Here is a 16851-nt window from a genome sequence, read left to right on the forward strand (position 1 = left end):
AATTGTCTCACGAGGTTATGGTCCTAAGCATTTTAACTAAAAACAAAAACAAAAACAAAAACAAAACAATGGATATATCTAGGAAATCCCAGTAATTGTAGCCTCTATGTGCTTTATTACATATAAAATGTTGTTATGGGATTTCTCCAGGGAATATGGACTTTCTCTTCAGACAGATTTGGAGAAACCAAAAAATCTGCCCAAGGGTGTTGTTAGCAGCATGAGTTTTATTTAGAATAGGAGAGAAGAGAATAGAGAGAGAAAGAGAGGATTTACAAGACAATAGATGAAAGAAAAGTAGGCACAGGTTTAGTTTGATCCAGCAGACAGAGGGGCTGGAATGGATCCAAGGTGTCCACTATATTTGCCCATTTCTCAGGGGGATATCTATACCTGAGGCCGGGAATTGGGGACAGGGTCTATGTGACCGAGACTGGAAGATTATGTGACTGGTTTCAGACTCAGTGGTGCCTGGCTGCAGGGGTGGGGGTGGGGGGAGTCCCGACAGCAATTTTCAGAAGGCTTCTTTTTGCTCTGATAAAAACACTGCCTGTTGGGGCACTTAATTGTCCAGGGCTAGCCTAAGGGCTTCTTTGTTTCCAACTTTTGCATTCCAATTACCACTGATAACTAACACATCTTGAGTTCCTGTTTGGTTCATTTCAGACTGCAGAAATTGGTAAAAATCTTCCATTTCTTCATCTTTGGCTTTGGTGGTTGGTGCATAAATTTGAATAATAGTGATATTAACTCATCTTCCTCATAGGCATATGGATATTATCCTGTCACTGACAGCATTGCCCTACAGGATAGATCTTGAAACATTCTTTGTGATGATGAATGCCACACCATTCCTCTTCAATTTATCATTCTTGGCCTAGTAAATCATATGGTTGACTGATTCAAAATGACCAATGAGAAAGTTGGAAATGAGGAAGAATCACCAGTAGTTGGAAAATATAGTCTTGGTAACGGAAATGATGCTGGAGATCACATGATAGAATTTTGCAAGACCAATGACTTGTTTGTTGCAATTACCTTTTTTCAACAACACAAACAGCAACTATACACATGGATTTCACCAGACAGAATACACAGGAATCAGATTGACTATATCTGGGGCAAGAGATGATGGAGAAGCTCAGTATCTTCAGCCATCTGACCATCTGAAGAATAGATTTGATGCATTGAACACCAATGACCAAAAACCAGAAGAATTGTGGGATGACATCAAGAATATCATCCGTGATGAAAACAAAGACAGGAAAGGAAGAAAAGGTCAAAGTGGATGTCAGAGGAGAGTCTGAAACTTGCCCTTGAATGAGAGTAGGTATAGTAAATGGGAGAATTGACAAGATAAAAGAGCTGAACAAAAGATTTCAAAGAGAAGCTTAAGCAGACAAAGCCAATAACTATAACAAAATGTGTCAAGAGTTGGAGTTAGAAACCCAAAAGGGAAGAACACGTTTGGCATTTCTCAAACTGAAAGAACTGAGGAAAAAATTTAATCCTCAAATTGCAATATTGAAAGATTCCATGGGAAATATGTTGAATGATTCCAGAAACATCAAAAGAAGATGGATGGAATACACAGAGTCACTATACCAAAAAGAATTGGTAGATGATCACCCATTTCAGGAGGTGGCATATGATCAAGAACCAATGGTATTGAAGGAAGAAGTCAAAGCTGCACTTAAGGAATTGGTGAAAAACAAGGCTCCGGGAATTGACAGAATACCCATTGAGATGTTTCAACAAATGGATGCCCCTCTGGAGGCACTCACTTGGCTATGCCAAGAGATTTGGAAGACAGCTACCTGGCCAACTGACTGGAAGAGATCCATATTTGTATCCATTCCAAAGAAAGGTGATCCCACAGAATGTGGAAATTATAAAACAATATTATTGACATCACATGCAAGTAAAATCTTACTGAAGATAATTCAAAAATGGTTGCAGCAGTATACTGAGAGAGAACTTCCAGAAATGCAAACTAGATTCAGAAGAGGACATGGAACGAGGGATATCACTGCTGATGTCAGATGGATCTTGGCTCAAAACAAAGAATACCAGAAAGATGTTTGTGTTTTATTGACTATGCAAAGGCATTTGATTGTGTGGGTCATAACAAATTGTGGATAGCATTGAGAAGAATGGGATTCCAGAACACTTAATTGTACTCATGAGGAACCTGTACATAGACCAAGAGGCTGTCATTTGAACAGAACAAGGGGATACTGCATGGTGTAAAATCAGGAAAGGAGTAAGTCAAGGTTTAATCCTTTCATCACACTTATTCAATCTGTGTGCTGAGGAAATAACACAAGAAGCTGAACTATATGAAGAAGAACATGACATCAAGATTCAAGGAAGGCTTATTAACAACCTGCAATACACAGATGACACAACTTTGCTTGCTGAAAGTGAGGATGACTTGGAGCATTTACTGATGAAGATTAAAGACTACAGTCTGCAGTATGGATTACACCTCAATATAAAGAAAACAAAAATTCTCAAAACTAGACCAATAAGCAGCATCATGATAAATGGAGAAAACATTGAAGTTGTCAAAGACTTCATCTTGCTTTGTTCTACAATCAACACAAATGGAAGTAACAATCAAGACATCAAAAGACGTATTGAATTTGGCAAATTTGTTGCAAAAGACCTCTTTTAAGAGCTGAAGAGCAGAGATATCTCCTTGAAGACTATGATGTGTCTAATGCAAGTCATGTATTTTTCAGTCACCTCATATGCATATGAGAATTGGACAATGAATAAGGAACACAGAAGAAGAGTTGATGCTTTTGAGTTGTGGTGCTGGCGAAGAATGCTGAAAGTACCATGGAATGCTGAAAGAACTAACAAATCTGTCCTGGAGGATGTGCAGCTGGAATGCTCCTTGGAAGCTAGGATGGCCAGACTTGGTCTCATCTACTTTTGTCATGTTGTCAGAAGGGACCTTTCTCTGGAGAAGGATGTTATGCTTGGTAAAGAGGAGGATCAAGGAAAGAGGGGTAGGCCCTCAACAAGATGGATTGACATGGTGACTGCAGTGATGATGGGCTCAGGTATAGTAGGGATCATGAGGCTGGCACAGGGCCAGGCAGTGTTTCATTCTGTTGTATATAAGGTCACATGAGTCAGAGATGACTTGACAGCACACACCACAACAACCACAACAAGCCTAAGTGTGGGTTAATACTTGACAGGAGAGAGGGGGAGGTCATCGCTGTGTAACAGGGAGGGTAAAATGGCTTGCAGTTTCTTATGAGAGCAGCTAAACGAGATGGGGTCTGACATCATTTGTTGGGGTGTTGCAGTCACCGACCATACCGATGTATATATATAGTACATATATATGTAGATATGCATATATGTATGTATATGTACATATGTATATATGCAGAACATGTATATACAAATGTCTACAGATAACCTCCACTTGTCTGTCTGTTTGTTGTACTATGGTGGCTTGCATGTTGCTGTGAGGCTAAAGACTGTGCCACAAGTATTTCAAATACCAGGAGGGTCACCCATGGTGGAAAGATTTCAGCAGAGCTTCCAGAATAAGATAGACTGGGAAGAAGGATGGAACCATCTACTTTGAAAAAATTAATCAGTGAAAACCTTATTAATAGCAGGGAAACATTGTCTGATATATTACTAGAAAACTTTTTAAATCGTTCTGAAACATTGTCTGATATAGTGCCAGAAGATGAGCTCATTGAGTTGTAAGGCACTAAAAATATGACTGTGGAGGAGCTGTCTCCTCAAAGTAGAGTCAACCTTAATGACGTGTGTGGAATAAAGCTTTCAGAACCATCATTTGCTGATGGGGCATGACTCAAAATAGGAAGAAACTGCTGCAAGCATTCATTAATAATTGGAATGTAGAATATTTAAAGTATGAATCTAGGAAAATGGAAAGTTGTAAAATAAAATCAAATTCATAAAGATCAATATCCTAGATATTACTGAACTGAAATGGACTGGTATTGGCCATTTTGAATCAGACAATCATATGATCTACTATGCTGGGAATGAGAAATTGAAGAGGAATGTATTAGGCATCACATTCATTGTCAAAAAGAATATTAGAATATTTCAAGATGTATCCTGAAGTACAGTGTTGTCAGTGATAGAATATCATATCCATATGCCTGTAAGGAATAGTTAATACTGCTATTATTCAAATTTACACAACAACCACTAAAGCCAAAGATGAAGAAATTGAAGGTTTTTACCAACTTCTACAGTCTGATATTGATCAAATAAGCAATCAAGATGTATTGATTATTACTGGAGATTGGAATGCAAAGTTGGAAACAAAGAAGAATTACTAGTAGTTGGAAAATGTGGCCTTGATGAAAGAAGTAATGCCAGAGATTGCATGATAAAATTTTACAAGACCAGTGACTTATTCATTGCAAATACCTTTTGTCAACAACATAAACGGCAGCTATGCATGTGGGCTGCACCAGATGGAGTACACAGGAATCAGATTTATTGCATCTGTGGAAAGAGGATATGGAGAAGCTCAATATCTTCAGCCAAAACAAGGCCAGGAGCTGACTGGATCAGATCATCAACTGCTCATATACAAGTTCAAGTTGAAGCTGAAGAAAATTAAAAGAAGTCCATAAGACTCAAAATATGACCTTGATTATATCCTATCTGAATTTAGACACCTTCTAAAGAATAGATTTGATATATTGAACACCAATGACCAAAACCAGATGAGTTATTGGATGACATCAAGAACATCGCATATGAAGAAAGCGAAAAGATTTCACATTCATATGAGGTGATTGAAAATACCATGGTTGGATTAGGTGCACCTTAGTCTTCAAAGTGATAGCTTTGCTCTTCAACACTTTAAAGAGGTCTTTTGCAGCACATTTTCCCAGTGCCTGTGACATCTGATATCTTGAAAGCTGATTCCATGGGTATTGATTGTGGACCCAAATAAAATTAAATCTTTGACAACTTCAATCTTTTCTCCATTTATTGTGATGGTGCTTACTGGTCTAGTTACTCATCACTGAAAAGACAGGAAAGGAAGAAAAGACCAAAATGGATCTCAGAGATTCTCTGAAACTTGCTTTCGAATGGAGAGTAGCTCAAGCAAATGGAAGAAATTATGAGGAAAAAAGTCAAACAGAAGAATTCAAAGGGCATATTGAGAAGACAAAGTAAAGTATTATTATGAAATGTGCAAAGACTTGGAGTTAGAAACCAAAAGGGCAGAACAAGTTCACAATTTCTCAAGCTGAAAAGATTGCAGAAAAAACTCAAGGTTTGAGTTGCGATATTGAAAGATTCTATGGGAAAAATACTGAATGATGCAGGAAGCACAAAAGAAGATGGAAGAAATATACAGAGTCTCTAAACCAGAAAGAATTGGTCAATATTCAACAATTCTAGGAGGTAGCATATGGTCAAGAACCAATGATACTGAGGGAAGAAATTGAAGCTGCACCGAAGGAATTGGTGAAAAACAAGGCTCCAGGATTGATGGAATAGCAATTGAGATGTTTCAACAAACAGATGCAGTGTTGGAGGAACTGTTTATGCTAAGAAATTTGGAAGACTCCACATAGCCAACTGACTAGAAGAGATCGATAATTGTGTCCCTTCTAAGGAAAGATAATCCAACAGAATGTGGAAATTATTGAAAAATTTCATTAATGTCACACACAAAACTTTGCTGAAGATAATTCAAGAATGGTTGCAGCAGCATTTGGACAAGGCACTGACAGAAGTTCAGGCTGAATTCAGAAAAGGACATGGACCAAAAGATATCATTGCTGATGTCAGATGGATCTTGACTGAAAGCAAAGAATTCCAGAAAGAAGTTTACCTGTGTTTTATTGACTGTGCAAAGGCATTTGACTGTGTAGATCATAAAAATGATGGATAACATTGAGAAGAATGGAAATTCCAGAATACTTAATTGTGTTCATGAGGAACTTGTCCATGCACCAAGAGACTGTCATTTCAAACAGAAGGGGATACTGTAATGTTCAAACAGAATGAGGGGATATTGCATGTTTTAAAATCAGGAAAAGGTATACATCAGAGTTGTGTCCTTTCACCATACTCATTAAATCTGCATGCTGAGCAAATAATATGATATACTGGATTATATGAAGAAGAACACAGAATCAGGATTGGAGGAAGACTCATTAACAACTTGTGATACATAGATGACACAACTTTGCTTGCTGAAAGTGAAGATGAGTTGAAGCACTTACTGGTGAAGATCAAAGACTACAGTCTTCAGTATGGATAACTCCTCAATATAAAGAAAACAAAAATCCTCACAACTAGACCAGTAAGCACCATCACAATAAATGGAGAAAAGATTGAAGTTGTCGAAGATTTAATTTTATTTGGGTCCACAATCAATACCCATGGAATCAACTTTCAAGATATCAGATGTCACAGGCACTGGGAAAATGTGCTGCAAAAGACCTCTTTAAAGTGTTGAAGAGCAAAGCTGTCACTTTGAAGACTAAGGTGCACCTAATCCAAGCCATGGTATTTTCAATCACCTCATATGAATGTGAAATCTTGACAATGAATAAGGAAAACTGAAGAGTTGACCCATTTGAATTACGGTGTTGGCAAAAAATATTGTAACTAGCATGGTCTGCCAGAATGAGTAAATCTATCCTGGAGAAGTACAGCCAGAATTCTCCTTGGAAATGAGAATGGGTAGACTTTGTCTCACTTATCACGGTCATGCTGTAAGAAGGGAACATTCCCTGGAGAAGGATAGCATACTTAGTAAAGTAAAGGGTCATCAAAAAAGGAGAATGCCCTCAACAAGATGATTGACAAAGTGACTGCATGATGGGGTCAAATATAGCAAGGATTGTGAGGATGGTGGCCAACTAGGTTGCGATTCTTTTTGTTGTACATAGGGTCACTGTGAGATGGAGACAACTTGATTGCACTTAACAATGACAGCATATAAACTTATATTCACATGCATTTACTTGCATATGCCTTCCTATATACATATATGCATACCTATCTATCAGTGTAACAACACACATATTTTTGGTTATTATTATATTGTAAAATTGTTAGTGAAATTATCCCTTTGTCTTGTGTACTTCTTAATGTGTTCATATATTTTGGTCAAGTTGTGCAGATTTCACCCATATTTGGTATTGCCTTTCTCATCACCTAAAATAGCAAGTGTCTGCTGTGTAGAAAGTGATCCCCCCTTCCTCCACCTCCTGTTCCTGGTAACCATCAAAGAATGTTACTCTCTGTGTATATATCTCTTCTTGACTTTTTATAACAGTGGGATATTTGTCTTTCCATGATTGATTTATTTCACTCAGCATCATGTATAAAATGTATTACAGACTCCTCATCATTCTTCATAGTTGTGAAGGATTCTGCATATATGTATTAAATTTTATTTACCCATTCATCTGTTGATGGGCACTTAGGTTGTTTCTATATTTTTGCTATTGTGAGTTATGATGCAATGAACATATGTGTGCATATTTCTATTTGTGTCTCTTGGATATATACTAGGAATGGGATTGCTGAATCATAAATAATTTGTATTTCTAACTTTTTGAGGAAACACCATAATGTTTTCCATAGTGATTGTACCATTTTGTAATCCCACCAGCAGTATATAGGAGTTCCAATCTCCCCACAACCTCTCCAGTATTCGTTACTTTCTGTTTCTTGGTCATTGCCATTTTTTTTTTTTTTTTGCAGGAGTGAAATGATATGTCATTATAGTTTTGATTTGCACCTGTCTAATGGCTAGTACTATCACTTGTCTGTCAATTTGTTGTACTGTGATGGCTTGTATGTTGCTATGATGCTGGGGGCTATGCCATAGGTATTTTAAATACAGCAGGGTCACCTGTGGTGGACAGATTTCAATGGAGCTTTTAGAATAAGACAGACTAAGAAGGAGGACTTACTGATCTACTTCTGAAAAAATTGGCCAGTGAAAATCTCATGTACAGCAGCAGAACATTGTCTGATATAGTGCTGGAAGATCAGCCCCTCACATTGGAAGGCATACAAAATATGAATAGGGAAATGCTGTCTCCTCAATGTCAAACATGAGAGAAAATGAAGTTTTTTTAAACCAACTTCTCCAGACTGAAAGTGATCAAATGTGCAATCAAGATGCACTGATAATTACTAATGATTGCAATAAGAAAGTTGGAAGCAAAGAAGAAGGATTAGTAGCTGGGAAATATGGCCATGGTGATAGAAACAACATTGGAGATTGCTTGATAAAGTTTTGCAAGGTCAATGCTTTATTCACTGCAAATACCTCTTTGTCAACAACATAAACAGTGAATATACAGTGGACCTGACTGGATGGAATATGCATGAATAAAATTGACTACATCTGTGAAAAAGATGATGAGAAGCTCAATATTATCAGTCAAAACAAGGCCAGGGACCAACTGTGGAACAGACTATCAGTTGTGTATATGCAAGTTCAAGTTGAAGCTGAAGAAAATTAAAAAGATCAACAAGAGCCAAAGTATGATCTTGAGTATATCCTCTATGTATTACAGACTACATTAAGAATAGGATTGATGCATTGAATAACGAATGGGCAAAGACCACATGAGCTGTGGAATGACATCAAGGACATCATACCTAAAAGAAGAAAATGTCATTAAAAATATAGGAAAGAAAGAAAAGACCAATGTGAATGTCAGAAGAGACTCTGAAACTCTATACCTTGTTCTTGAGTGTAGAGTAACCAAAGTGAATGGAAGAAATTATAAAATGAACTGAACAGAAAATTTAAAAGGGTGGTTCAAGAAGACAAAATCAAGTATTATAATGAAATGCTAGTGTTAGAACATCAGAAGGGAAGAACACATATGACATTTTTCAAGGTGAAAGAACAAAGAAAAAATTCAATCCTCTTCTGGCCCTGGGAGTAGGCACCCCACTTCCAGCCATGTTTTGGGCCAGTAGAAACTTCTTCTGAGATGAGGTACTCTATAGCTAGCTATCTTTTGTGACAGCAGGAACTTTTTTTCTGGGAATGGGACCCTGTGCTCTGTTGCCTTTTGAGACAGCAGAAACTTTGTTTGGGATCAGATACCCTGCCCCCCAGCTGATTTTTGGGCTGGCAGGAATTCCCTCTGGAATGAGGCCTTTTGCTCCCAGTTGCCTTTTGGACAAGCAGAAACTTTTTTCTGGGTCCAGGTGCCCTGCCTTCAGACACTCTCTAGGCCAGCAGGAACTCATCTGATATCAGGCATTCTACCCCCAATTGCCTTCTGGGTAGACAGGAACTAGATCTGGGATCAGCAGCCCTGCGCTCAGCCACCTTTTAGGGCTGGTAGAAACATTGTCTGGGACCAGGTGATCTATACTCGGCCACCTTTTGGGACAGCAGGAACTTTTTCTAGAAGCAGCATCCTTCACCCAGCTGCCTTTTGGGAGAGCAGGAACTTTTTCTTAGACCACACATCCTGTCCGCAGCTACTTTTTTAGAAATGCCGGAATACTACTGAAACAGGGGAACTTGCTTCCAGCCATCATTTGGACCAGCAGTAAATCATCTGGGATCAGGTGTCTAGCCCTTACTGCTTCTGGGTAGGCAGAAACTAGTTTTAGGGCAAGGTGCCATGCTCCCTACTGCTTACTTGGCCAGCAGGAACACTGCCTGGGTGCCCTACTTCCTCCAGTTTTCTTTCTTTTTCAAAAATAAGTCTTTAATTAAGACTTTTTCTCTTCTTCATTTTCTTTCCCTTCCCTGCTTCTTCTTCTTTTTTTTTTTTTCTTTTCCTGGTTTCCTTCTTTTTGTTTTTTATCCATTGCTTTCCTTTATGCACTTTTACTATCCCTTTTGTCTTGCTTTCTTTTCTGCCCCTCCCCGCACAGATTTTTCTGTCTTTCTTTTTCTCTTTCTCCTTTTTTTTTTAATTTTCACTTTTGCTTTTCATTTGTTTATTTTTCTTGTTGTGATGGGTGTTTATGCTGTGTTTTTTTTATTCTCTTGTTTTCATTTTATTTGGACATATATACTTTGGTCATATCTGGTGCCCACATGGCCCAATCATATCCATGTCCCCTGAAGTCTCACCCATTGGGCAAGGGCCACCACTTGTTTCTGCATGAACTGATCAATGACAGATGTGGTCAATATCAGTCCAAAATTGTCCTCAAATACTCTATATAAACAACTGATAGAGATCTGTGCACAAATTCTCTTCCTCTTTTTAACCTATCAGAAGACAGATGGTGAGTGTCCAACTACTGCCAAACTAGAGCGACACCCAAACTTTGCTTACTCAAAATAAAAGAAAGCAAAAAAACAAAACAACACACACACACACAAAGAAAAAAACAAAAACCTGAACAAATAAATACAATGAGATCACAATATTTCAGAGGCAACTGACAATCCAAATTCACACAATGAATCAAGATAAAATTGTACAAAGGAGGGACCAGAATACAGGGCCAGAAAACCTTCCCAAGGAAGAAGTGCATTAGAACTACCTGATAAGGAATTCAAAAGAATTATATTTTGGTATCTTTAACAGATTGAGAGTCAGATCAAGGAAAACACTGAGAAAATTAAGGAAAATACAGAAAAAACTCTAGAAGAATTTTGGAAAACAATACAAGCACACACACAAAAATGACAAAATAAATGAAAAATTAGAAACCATGTAGAACAGCAAATAGAAATCCAGAAGATTAATACTAAAATTTCAGAATTAAATAACACTTTGAAAGGGTAAAGGAGTAGAATTGAATCAAAGGAAGATTGAATTAGTGAGATTGAAGACAAATCTCTCAATTTTGATTTGTTAAGGCAACAATCAGAAAAAAAAAAAAAAAGATTTATGTGGGACCTATCAAGAGGTATAATTTACATGTGATGGAAATTTCAAAACAAATGGGGCAAAGTTATAATAACTTCTTAGGCACAGTCAACCACCCTGATGAAGCAAGTTGTTGGACCTTTGGGCTCAGGACTATGGTCACAGGGGACATCAAGCTCAATTGGCATAACATAGTACACAAAGCATTGTTCTACATCTTACTTTGGTGAGTAGCAACTGGGGTCTTAAAAGCTTGCAAGTGGCTATCTAGATGCAACAATTGGTCCTCCTCATCCAGAGCAAAGAAGAATGAAGAAAACCAAAGACACATGGAAATAATTGGTCCAAGGGAATAATGGATCATGCAAACCTCAGACTATATGACAATATGACCAGAAGAACTAGATGGCACAAAGCTATCACTGTCAACCACCCAGAAAGGGATCAGCACAGGAGATCTTGGATAGAGTGGGAGAATAATGTGGAATGGAATAAAACTCAAAATCATAAAAAAGACCAGGTTTACTTGTCTGATAGAGTCTGGTGAGACTCCCAAGACTAAGGCCCCTAGTTATGCTTTAGATCTGGAATTGTACTCACTCCCATGGGTTCCAGCCAAACAATAAACAGGTATATAGGGTGAACATTTACACCGGGTAGATACACTCCTTAGAACAATCAATCATGGGAGAACAGAAGAGCAGTATTTACACAGGGAAATAGCTCAGGGGGCAGGAATGTGTAGGAAAGAAGGACACTGGGAAGAGGTAACTACTGGGAGGAAGTAGGAAGAGAGGTGTTACACTGTTGGGATTAAAGTCAATATCATCAAACAAACTGTGTATAAACTGCTGTATGGAAAATGAATTTACTCTGTAAATTTTCACCCAAATCACAATAAAAAAAATGTATAAATTAAAAATAACACCAGAAATTTCAAAACAGGAAGAGACAAATAAAACCACTGAGAAAATTGTCAAAGATCTGTTAGACGAGAACTTCCATAATATGAAGAAGGATAAGAAGATACACATTCATGAAGTTCAATGAACCCCAAACAAGATGGATCCTGAAAGAAAATAACCAAGACATAGTTTAATCAAACTTTACAAAGCCAAAGCAAACAAACAAACAAATAAATAAAAATCCAGAAAGCAACATGGAAAAGAAAAGTTATCTACAAAGGGCAACCAATAAGACTAAGCTCTGATTTCTCAGCAGAACATGCAGATGAGAAAGCAATGGTAAAAATACCCATCAACAAAATTAGCTCAGGACAGAAAATTATACGGAGCAAAGAAATCAGCACCACCACAAAAACACATAAGAAAATGACAGCAATAAATTCATATTTATCAATAATTACAGTGAATATAAATGGATTAAATGCAAAACTCAACAGAGAGAAAGTTATAGAATGGATTAAAAATGACTCAACAATATGCTGTCTACAAGAAATACACTTTAGACAGAAAGACAAAAAGAGATTAAAAATCCAAGTTTGGAAACAATATGTCAAACAAATGGCAATTGAAAAAGAGTAGGAGTGACAATATTAATTTTTGATAAAATAAACTTCAAGAGAAAAGCTACCATAAGAAATAAGGAAGGACATTATATCAAGATTAAAGGGTGAATTAAACAAGAGGACATAACCATAATAAATATCTACACATCCAATGAAGGAGCCCCAAAATGAGTCTATTTTGACTCATACTGACCCCTCCATGGGTTTCCGAGGTGTTTTCTCTACCAAAGTAGATTGCCTAATCTTCCTCCCAAGGAGTGGCTCCTGGTTTGAACAGCCAGCCTTTTGGTTAGCAGTCAAATGCCTTAGGCATTATGCCACTGGAGCTCCCCCATGTAAATCAAACTTTAGGAGAATTGAAGAGAAATAGCCAACTCTACAGTAATAGTAGGGGACTTTTAATAGATCACTTTTCATGAAGGATGGAACAACTAGAAAGAAACTTAACAAAGACACAGATGAGCTAAATAATATAATCAACCAACTTGACTTGTTAGACATATACCGAGCACTTTACCCAAGAGCACAATATGCATTCTTTTCCAGTGCACATGGAGTGTTCTCCAGAAAAGATCACATGTTAGGTCACAAAGAAAAGCAAGTATCAATAAATTTAAAAACATCAAAATACTACAAAACAGCTTCTCAAATCAAAAGCTATAGTTAGAAATCATCAACAGGATGATAAAAAATAAATAAACATATGGAAACTGAATAACACCCTCCTTAAAAACTAGTGGGTAATAGAATAAATAAAAAGTGAGATTAAAAATTCCTTGAACCAAACAGAATGAAAGCACTACCTACCAAATTCTTTGGGAAAGGCAAAAGCAGTGCTCAGAAGGCAACTTATAGCAATATACGCATACATCAAGGAGCTGGTAGCATAGTGCCTAAGGCATTTGACTGCTAACCAGAAGTCTGACAGTTTAAACCCACCAGCCACTCCTTGGAAGGAAGGTTAGACAATCTACTTCTGTAGAGATATCACCTCAGAAACCCAAGGAGGTGTTGCTATGAGTCAGATATGACTTGATGGCAGTGGTTTGGTTTTTTTTTTTTTTGGTTTATGCACACATCAAAAAAGAAGAAAGAATAAAAATCAACATCTTATCCACATATCTCTAACAATTAGAAAAAGAGCAGCAAAGAAAGTTTGCAGAAGAAAAGAAGAAAAGAAATAATAAAAATTCAAGCAAAAATAAATGAAAATGAAAACAGAAAAACAATAGAAAGAATCAACAAGACTAGAAGTTGGTTCTTTGAAAAGATTAATAAAATTAACAAAATACTGGAAAATTAACAAAGGAAGAGAAGGACATGATGTAAATAACATGCATAAAAAACAAAATGGGTGATGTCACAACAGATCTAAATGAAATAAAAAAGGATAATATCAAGATACTGTGAAGAACTTTACTGCAACAAATTTGAAAACTTAAAAGAAATGAACAAATTTCTAGAAACACACTATTTACCTAGGCTACCATAAACTGAGGTAGAAAATTTGAAAATTTGAAAAGACCCATAACAAAAGAAGAAATTAAACAGGTCATAAAAAGTCTCCTAACAAAGAAAGTCCTGGCACATATGGCTTCACTGGAGAATTACACCAAGCATTCAGAGAAGAGCTGATACAAATTCTAAAACTATTCCTCAACAGAAAAAGATGGAATACTCCTAAATTCATTTTTTTATGAAGCAAGCATAGCCCTGATACAAAAACCAAACAAAGATACAGCTTAAAAGGAAAATTACAGACTTAAAAATTTGGAAATAGAAATACCATTTAATCCAGAAATTCCACAACTTGGTTAATATCCTAAAGAAGAGAGAGCTGAGATATGAATAGATATATGCATACCCATGTTCATCATAGCATTATTGACAATAGGAAAGAAATGGAAACAACCTAAGTGTCCATAAACAGATGAATAGATAATGAAACTATGGTACATACATAAAATGCAATAGTATGCAACATTAAAGAATAATGAAGAATCCATGATACACCTCATAACCTGGATGAACTTGAAGGGCATTATGTTGAGTGACTTGGAAGGAAGGTTGGGCAATCTACTTCCATAGTAATACCACCTCGGCAACCCAAGGAGGGGTGACTGTGAGTTGGGTCCAACTCGATGGTACATAACAACAACAACAACATGCTGAGTGAAATAAGTCAATCAGAAAGGGATAAATATTATATGAGTCCACTATTATAAAAAGTCCAAGAAAGGTTTACAGGTAGAAAGAAACATACTTTGATGGTTACTAGGAAGTAGAGGTCAGGGAAAATTACTAACTAGGTAATAGACATGTATTAATTTGGGTGAAGGGAAGGCAATATACAAAAAGTGGGTGACCAGCACAATATCACTAAGGAAAGGAAGACACAGAGAGATGCACAAGAGTTACAGACCACAAGGTAAACATTATTACATACACAATCCTGCATTATCAGTCATAATAAACATTAATCTATGAATGGATAAATAGGTAGGCAAGATAATCGGGTATGGGTAGGCAAACAAGATTATAGCCATGACTATGTATAGATTTGGAAGATTATATTTGTATATATGTATTTGTAAGTTTTGTAAAAATGTCCATATATGTAGTACAGCTAACAGGGCAAAGTTATGAAAACTTCTTAGCCATAATCAAACACCTGAGGGAGTGAGTTGCAGCTCAGGACCATAATCACAGGGAACATCAAGGTCAATTTGCGTAATATAGTCCACAAAGACATTATTCTGTTTCCTACTTTGGTGAGTAGTGACTGAGTCTTAAAAGCTATGAGCAGCTATTTAAGGTATAACTATTGATCTTTCCTTGTCTGGAGCAAAAAAAGAGTGAAGAAAATTGAAGACACATGGGAACAGTTAGACCAAGGGACTATTGGACCATGTGAACATCTGTCTCCATGACCCTGAGACCAGAAGAAGTAGATGGTGCCCAGTTACCACAGCCAGTCACTCTGAAAGGGATCACATTAGGATAGAGTGGGAGAAAACTATGGAACAAAACCCAAAATAATTTTAAAAAGACCAGGCTGATAGAGACTGGTGAAACCCCCAAGATAATGGCCCTTAGTCACTCTTCAGGCTGGATGTGCACTCACTTTCCTGGCTCAACTTTAAGGAAAACAGGAGACAGACCTATAAGGTAAATAATAACACCAGGGAGTATGCACTCCTTAGAACAATACATCATAAGAGATCAAAAGGCAGCCCAGGGAGAAATCTAAGAAGGCAGCAATGGATAGGAAAGGACAAAGGGAAATGGTAAACACAGAGAAGAAATGGGAAGACTGCTGTTACATTATGGAGCTTGCAATCAATGTCATGAAAGAAAATGTGTATAAACTGTTGAATGGAAAAACAATTTGCTCTGTAAACTTCCACCCAAATCACAGTAAAAATTTAAAAAACAAAACAAAACAAAAAAAATCAAACCAAAAATTATGAGAATTAGTTTGGCCAGTATGTTCTCAGCACCAAACCAAACCAAACTCACTGCCATAGAGTCAAATCCAACTCATAGTAACCCCTCCTTGGATTTCCAAGGCAGTATCACTACAGAAGTAGTTTGCCCAACCTTCCTTCCAAGGAGTGGCTGGTGGGTTTGAACCCCCAGCCTTCTGATTAGCAGTCAAATGCTTTAGGCACTGTGCCACCAGAGCTCCCCTGTTTTCAATCGAAGGTAATAAATCAATAAACAGCTGTCTTAAAGTCATTGATGAATGTTTTAAGTTTATATTATAGTCCAAGTAAGTAAATGTTTACAGAAGGCCAAAGACACAGAAAACTGATCTTAGAAGGAAGAAAACATAAGCTTGAAATCAGCAAGAATCAAGCAGGTTGAAATATGACAGATATGAAGGGGAAAATGGGAGAGGAAAGAAAGAATGGATGTATTGAATCAGTCATGGTGGGAAATGGGCATGCACCCCACATAGAAGATGATGATCTTCTCTGACAAAGTTTTCAAGGATTTTAGGGATAATAGCAGAGAAATAACACAGACCTACAAATGACAAATTTCTGAGGATATATGACATAGGGGTGTGAAGCTAGGAATTCAGACAAATGAAAATGATCATGCCCAGATTCCCCATCATGGTGACCAAGTAAATTCCTACAAAGAAGGGGAGCTGGAACTCTGGCCAATTTGTTAGCCCTCCTAAACTGAATTCTGTTACTGTAAAGTGCTTCTCTGGAATCATTCTCCTTGCAGTGGGATGCTTGTGAAGATAAGAGAAAAGAGCCCTGTGAATGGCTACACAGCATTTATTGACTGATTGATTGATTGTGATTTGGGTGAAGATTTACAGAGCAAATTCACTTTCCATACAGCAGTTCACATATACCTTGTCTCATGTCATTGACCACAGTTTACCATAATGCAACAGCTCCCCTCCCACTTCCTCCCCACAGTTACCTCTTCCCAGTGACCATCCCCCCATACTCT

This window comes from Orycteropus afer, unplaced genomic scaffold (genome assembly GCF_000298275.1).
Source record: "Orycteropus afer afer isolate SDZICR_OR568_19922 unplaced genomic scaffold, OryAfe1.0 scaffold00325, whole genome shotgun sequence".
Lineage (NCBI taxonomy): Eukaryota > Metazoa > Chordata > Mammalia > Tubulidentata > Orycteropodidae > Orycteropus > Orycteropus afer.